This window comes from Aulonocara sp. 'chitande type north' Nkhata Bay, linkage group LG12 (assembly GCF_057382095.1).
Source record: "Aulonocara sp. 'chitande type north' Nkhata Bay isolate Kocher_YH1m ecotype deep benthic linkage group LG12, A_spYH_male_GT1.1, whole genome shotgun sequence".
In the NCBI taxonomy this organism is placed as follows: domain Eukaryota; kingdom Metazoa; phylum Chordata; class Actinopteri; order Cichliformes; family Cichlidae; genus Aulonocara; species Aulonocara sp. 'chitande type north' Nkhata Bay.
The window spans coordinates 8,392,706-8,399,842 of NC_141355.1; the positions used below are offsets into that span (position 1 = coordinate 8,392,706).

Below are 7,137 nucleotides of genomic sequence, written 5' to 3' on the forward strand. Positions count from 1 at the left end.
AATTTGGCTGCTATTAGAGACCATTGATTTAGTCTCTCTTTGGTTACTACGTGGATCTTTTTTCAGACAAATTAATGAAAAAAAATATAATAAATGGAAAAACAGAGTACAAATGTGGACAGTTAACTGGATATTACAGCGCGATTTCAGTGCATAAATACATAAATACAGGTCTGAGACGTAAGTGGTGCAATATTGATAGAGCTCACATGACTCCGTCCTGTTCGTATCCCAGAAATCCACCAGGATTTTAGTGCCTCATATACTGCACAGGTCATTGGCACACCTGAGATTCAGGACGACATGCTAAGCAGTGCTGTGTCACCATCAATAATACACCATATTAATGCAAGGTACAATTACAGCTGGGCTCCGCCACATTTTATTTTAACAGAGGAAATAAAATATGCAGAGCTAGCTGAGTTGGTTGAAATTCAGTTGTTACTTTAAGAGAATTTCATACAAGAATAATTGAAGATAAAATAGGTTATTAAAGCTGTCATCATTGCTTCAGTGCCATATTCTCTCTGCTGTAACTCCGATTTGAAGAGGGCTTGTTTAGGCAACAACTCAGAGCACTATACGATCACTGCCGGTCACTTAGGTGATTTGTTATAAATGTGAAAACAGCTATGCAGGTTTAATGCAAGGAAGTCTTTACTCAGTGTTTGGCATGGGTCCCAAATGAAGGAGGGGTAGTCTGTCAGTCACTGCATTCCTCACCTGCATGGGAAACTTCCCAAACTGGAAGTTATCAGAAACATTGGAGACAATACTGAATCCACCAGAGACAGCTGGGACAGGTCCTAGTCATTACCATACAGAAAAGAACGGATTTATTTCAGTTCAGTTCAAATTAATAAGGTGAAGAAAAAACAGAGACTGCATCTTATGTGTTTTCTATTCTATTCTAGTAGTTTTAGAATCCAATAACTACACAAACAATCATGGCAGTGAGGTGTGGAGGGCCAGGAGTGACAAAATGAATGAATTAAATATGCCATTAATTATTGAATTAAATGTTTCATTATTTAATTAAATGCCCATTCACTTCACTAGTGTTTGTAGTTGTTGTTGAGAAATGCCCACTGAAAGAATGGCCACCAGGGCAAGTGCCTGTAATCGGATTACAGTAACTCGTTACTTGTAACGCATTACTGCCCATCTCTGTTGAGAACAAATAATGTAAATGAATAATAGTGTTCAAATTGTTCGTTAAAACTCTGCATATCTCAGAAAAACTAAAAAAAAATCAGCTTTCTTCACTCACTTCTTTACAATGCAGCCATTACAGTCTTCTTTGATTGGTCGCTGCAGGATTGCCATTCTTCTCATGTTTAGTTTTTTTTCCTATCAGTGCTTTAATTCTATGAAATAAATTTTTCAAAGTCACTTTTTGCTTTCACTAGCTTGTTTTTAGTGTCCCACTTTTGGATCTTCTGAACTCACTCTGATTAAAGTTGTCATTGTACTAATGTTATTCATGTGCAGCTGACTTCACAGCTGTGTGTGGGGTTTTTTTTTGCTTTTTTGCAACTTTTTGTGATATCTAAATGTTTAACCTGTTCAATAACATTATTACTATTCAGTGATTATTATATATGATTATCACTTGGCTACGTGAACATACATAAATCTGTTCAATCTCAGCGACACAAGCATGTCTTCATGCGCACACACAGTTTCTACTCCCATTCATTCAGGTTTATATTTACAACTTTTACAGGACGAATGGACAGCCATCACTTTAAGGAAAAACAAAGAGAGAGAGAGAGAGATTATAAGTTCAGGGCAGGTCAGTTTTTATAGAAATGCATAGATGTGTGTTGTACTTCCATCTGGCTTATTACTTTCTAATGCAGGGGAAAGACATTGGCAAAGAAACACCTACTACATAAATAGTTTGATTTGAAGTTGCTCTTTTGAGTCCTCTCTATTGACTCTGACATCCTGCTGTTAACAGTTTCATGGTATTGCTTTGTTTGCTTTAAACAAACCTCACAGGGTGGTAGAATATGTCTGCGGTGCAGAGGTCCTTGGATCGCCTCTCTGTTGTCTTTGTTGACAGCAATGAAGGTGGTGAAAGAACTGCTCACTCCTGATTGGACACTGAGCTGCACCACCTTCTCCTTCACTCCTCCATCTTGCTGTCCTCTGAGCTCTCTCTCCTTCATCTCCAGGGAACGAAACAGAGTGCAAGCACCCAACCTGTGGACTGTTAATCTGCAGACAAGGAAGAAAACATTTACAGTTCTAATGTTTCCTATTTTTGCTACATTTGTGCATCACTGACTTTTCTGTTTTTCTGTACTGAGGGTGCATTCTTTTTATATTAGAATTAGTAGAGTTACAGAGGGTATATAGAGTGTGAACATAAAATAAGAGCTTGATTAGGCTGTAGAAACGGATGAAAATCCAGTAAAGTGAAGAGTGTGTGTGTGTGTGTGTGTGTGTGTGTGTCTGGCAGGAAGTGAAGCAGGAAGTCTGAATATAGCTTGTGAGCTTGTGAGAGACGTTTCAAAAGGAAAACAGAGGAATTAGAGAGTGAAAGTGCTAAGAAATAGTAATGAAAATGATATTAAATAAATGTCTTAGTGTGTTAATACAGGTGCCCATGGACTTGGCTCAACCTCAGATGAGTACAGCGGCAAAATGATAGATTAACATAATTGGAACGAAAAACAGGCCAGGCTTTGGCTGAAATTTTACAGCTTCACCTCTCATCCTGCCCTTATCCTGAGAAGAAGCTTAAAGGACAGTCAATCTCCTGATGAAGACAGAAAACAGACAGAACAACACCGTAGATTTGAAGAATTAACAGCAGGCAGAAGACAGTACAACTGACCTAAAACACTGAAGGGTCCAGCAGCATGTATGTTAATGGAACATGTGCTCTGAATTACAAGCTGGAAAGTGTACCAGTGACATGACTGTGTGAAAGCACTGCATTGGACTGTCTGAGTTCATATTTGCCATGCTGGGAGTTAACCGCCAAGAAAAGACTGAAAAGATGAAGAGAGAATGAACAGAGAAGAAGAAACGGCTGATTTGGGCCTGTGTTTGATTTGGGAGGCCACACAGGAAGCTGTGAGAAGAGGGGACGAGGACCGGTGAGAGGTGAAGGCTGGACGTGTTCAAGTGAAAGTATAGGAAAATTGGGTTGAAAATTGAGGCTGAACTTGTGGGGTTTAGAAATGTCCAGAGCATCGCAACAGAAAGGTGAATTAAAAAAAAGAGAGAGAGCGGGATGAAGAAATAAATAAACTAATAATACATAAATGAATAGAAAAATCTTTTGTATATGGCGAGGTGCTGTGGGCACCTAAGTCTTTGATAGTGTAGAATTTTCAAGTCAATACCATGGTTGCATCTACTGAAAATCTCTGTGAAGCTTAAATCTCAATGACCTTGACTTCAAGGTCAGAGGTCAACTTTTCTGAAAATCAGAGGAGTTTCACATTCATAACACAGGTATGTCTACTAGGAGGCTGAAGGGTAGCTCTATATATTTATAAACAATCAAAAACAACAATTATTACGCAATTTATTTCCAATTTGTATGGAATTTATTTCTGTAAAGGTGGTGTTTTAGGTCTGATTGAAGGACTGATGTGATGGTAAGGTGTCCACTGCTGCGCTTTGAAGATTGGTAGGCTTTTTTTTTTTAATTTTCACAAGAATTGCTACTTCCCCTAGAGTTTTGGCCACTCCAACAATCAGAAGATTTCCCTATGAGCAAGCATTTAGCGACAGTGGGAAGGAAAAACTCCCTTTAAAAAGGAAGAAACCTTCAACAGAGCCAGGCTCAGGAAGGGACAGCCCTCTGCCACGACTGGTTGGGGTGGGGGGAGTGAAAATTAAAAAAAAAGAAGCCAAAGTGATCATTTTTGGAGCAGCTTAATTAATTTTTGCATTGTAATTTGCTGTTAATGTCATTTTCCAACCCCAGTTTGTATTTTTATCACTTTTGTCCAGGGTGGAAGATGCCATGCTGGAGACTGATTCAGTATGGTCTTTCAATGTTGATACATGGGAACCTTTTAGAGAGGCCAGGGCTGAAAAAGGGATGCCGGAGAACCTGAGAGGGTGTTATCCGCTGGTGTGCATCCAAGGCCAACATCTGTTTAATTAGGCTGACAAATAAGCGTTGGCCAGCTTCTGGTCCTCGTCTAAACATCATTAGCTGTTCAAGGTCATCCAGACGTGTAAGTATTATGTATCTTGTCTCCAGGGATTCATGTCCTGTCCCTGGAACAGAGCCTTTATATTGTTCTTCCGTCTTAAATGTCCAGCGCTGTTGCTTGTATTTGTCTCCAATGAAATAGTTTTCAGTGTACACGCCAGAGTCTAGCACATGATCTGGTGGCTGACCCTGAGTCTCTATGATGAATTTCAGATAATCATAGTCATTCTCCGAAGGGTAGAGTGGCAGCCCTGTAGCAAGCTCCACAGCCACCAGCCCCAGAGACCACATGTCACTTGCTTCATTGTAAGGAAGGCCAAGCATAACCTCAGGTGCACAGTAACCAACCGTCCCCACAAAGTCACCAGGTATCACTGCAGACGCAGGACATGCGAGGCCAAAGTCTATAAGTTTGACTTTGATGGGAGACTCATGGCGGTTTACAACCATGATGTTTCCAGGTTTGAGGTCAGCGTGCACTATTCCCACAGAACTCAGGTGGGACAGAGCATTTGTGATTTGACCTAAAATTGGCCTGACTTCGCTTATGGGGAGACCCTGTTTATTCCGGTCCCCTATGTAGTCCCACAGGCATTGATCAAGGAGTTCAAATTTCAGGCAAACCCGCTGTCCGTCGTGGAAAAAGCCGTTCCATTGAACAATGTTGGCGGCATCTGGATCCAACCTTCGCAGCTGCTCCAGGATGAAAATTTCCACATGTGCCTGTTGCAGAATATCAGGGTCGCTCTTGTTGACTTTAATGGCAACAGCTTGGTTGGTTGTTGTGTCGCGGCATTTGGCTACAATACCAAAGCCCCCTTCTCCGAGGAAAGCCTCTACCTTGTAGTGCTTTCCCAAAATGCTCCCTTTAACTAATTCAAGCTCATCTGAGCTGAATGATGGACTGGCTGATGTGTGGACGAATACTTGCTGAGAAAATTCAACCGAGTTTTGAAAACTGCAGTTGATTTTCTGTGATCTCTTGCTTTCCAAGTTTGAAGGGTGCTGAAAGACCACAGGGTTTTGTGATATTTCAGCACTCATGTCAATGCACAGGGAACTCTTAGGGCTGAAAAAGGGATGCCGGAGAACCTCCGAGGGTGTTATCCGCTGGTGTGCATCCAAGGCCAACATCTGTTTAATTAAGCTGACAAATAAGCGTTGGCCAGCTTCTGGTCCTCGTCTAAACATTATTATTTGTTCAAGGTCATCCAGACGCGTCAGTTTTATGCATCTTGTCTCCAGGGACTCATATCCTGTCTCATACTGAAATTGTTGGTCAGTCTTAAATGTCCAGCGCTGTTGCTTGTCTTTGTCTTCAATGAAATAGTCTTCAGTGTAGACGCCAGAGTCTAGAACATGATCTGGTGGCTGACCCTGAGTCTCTATGATGAATTTCAAAACATCATAGTCTTCATTTCCAGGGTAGAGTGGCAGCCCTGTAGCAAGCTCCACAGCTACCAGCCCCAGAGACCACATGTCAATTGCTTCATTGTAAGGAAGGCCAAGCATAACCTCAGGTGCACAATAACCAACCGTCCCCACACGGTCACCAGGCATCACTGCAGACGCAGGACATGCGAGGCCAAAGTCTATAAGTTTGACTTTGATGGGAGACTCATGGCGGTTTACAACCATGATGTTTCCAGGTTTGAGGTCAGCGTGCACCATTCCCACAGAACCCAGGTGGGACAGAGCATTTGTCAGTTGACCTAAAATTGGCCTGACTTCGCTTATGGGGAGACAGTGGTTTTTCCGGTCCCATATGTAGTCCCTCAGGCATTGATCAAGGAGTTCAAATTTCAGGCAAACCCGCTCTCCGTCGTGAAAAAAGCCGTCCCATTGAACAATGTTGGCGGCATCTGAATCCAACCTTCGCAGCTGCTCCAAGATGAAAATTTCCAATTTCGCCTGTTGCAGAATATCAGGGCGGCTCTTGTTCACTTTAATAGCCACAGCTCGGTTAGTCATGGTATCACGACATTTGGCTACAATACCAAAGCCCCCTTCTCCAAGGAAAGCCTCTACCTTGTAGTGCTTTCCCAAAATGCTCCCTTTAACTAATCCAAGCTCATTTGAGCTGAAGGATGGGTGAGCTGACATGGTGAAATGTGTCGGCTTGGTCGGTGAATTGCTAAGTAAAATTCTCTCAAAACTCTCCAAAAAGGGTTTGCTTGCTGTCAGGTCAAGGTCCGTTGAGCATTAAAGTTTAACAGAGCAAAGCTCCTACTTAAGGGTTTTTTCTCTCAGCAAGATGATGACATAACAAAGGATCTATGTCATCATCTTGTGATGTCACAAGATGTCACCTTTTTTCACAAGATGCATTCCATTTGGATCAAAGGCATTCTATTTTTTCAGTTGAAACACTAAAAAAAAACAATGTTTCAACAGGCCAGGCTGCATTTTCTGCTGCGACATCTCAACAGGAGATAATAAGATAAAGACAAGGAAGACTGGTGATCTATCCATATCAGCAACATCGGCAGGTTTCTAGTGCAGGAAGTAATAAATTCAGCCCTCGTGTTTGCACTACAGGTTGCTTTCATGAGTATTTCTGTTTTTGTGGTGGGGGAATTTTTCCTCGTTCCAACGATGTAAACAAAAACATTAATTGTGCTTTCCGCAATGACTAGTAATCATTTTGTCCTACTGTTCATTTACAGAACAGGAAAGGTTTTGTTTGGTTATGATTGTTTTGCAAGAAATGCTTCAATCACAGTGGGGTAGTCTTGATTAAAATGTTATATGAGAACTGTGGCACCATGTGTGACCAGATATTGGCATGTAGTCGTCGCCAGACTGTCATCAAAAGTGTGAAGTTTGGGACAGACTGGACAAAATACATTTTTAGAGATGAAAATCTTATGTCCAGTGATAAATGATCAAAATTCCACCACAAACATGGCTTTGACGAAGATGTCCCTTTCTGAAGTAACCCCAAAAAGTTCCTG

At 41.5% G+C, this 7,137-nt stretch overlaps 1 pseudogene; it reads right to left on the minus strand.

Annotated features, from left to right (window-relative positions):
• Positions 1-2,831: 2,831 nt before the first annotated feature.
• Positions 2,832-6,651, minus strand: LOC147316890 (uncharacterized; annotated as a pseudogene).
• Between the last annotated feature and the right edge of the window lie 486 nt (positions 6,652-7,137).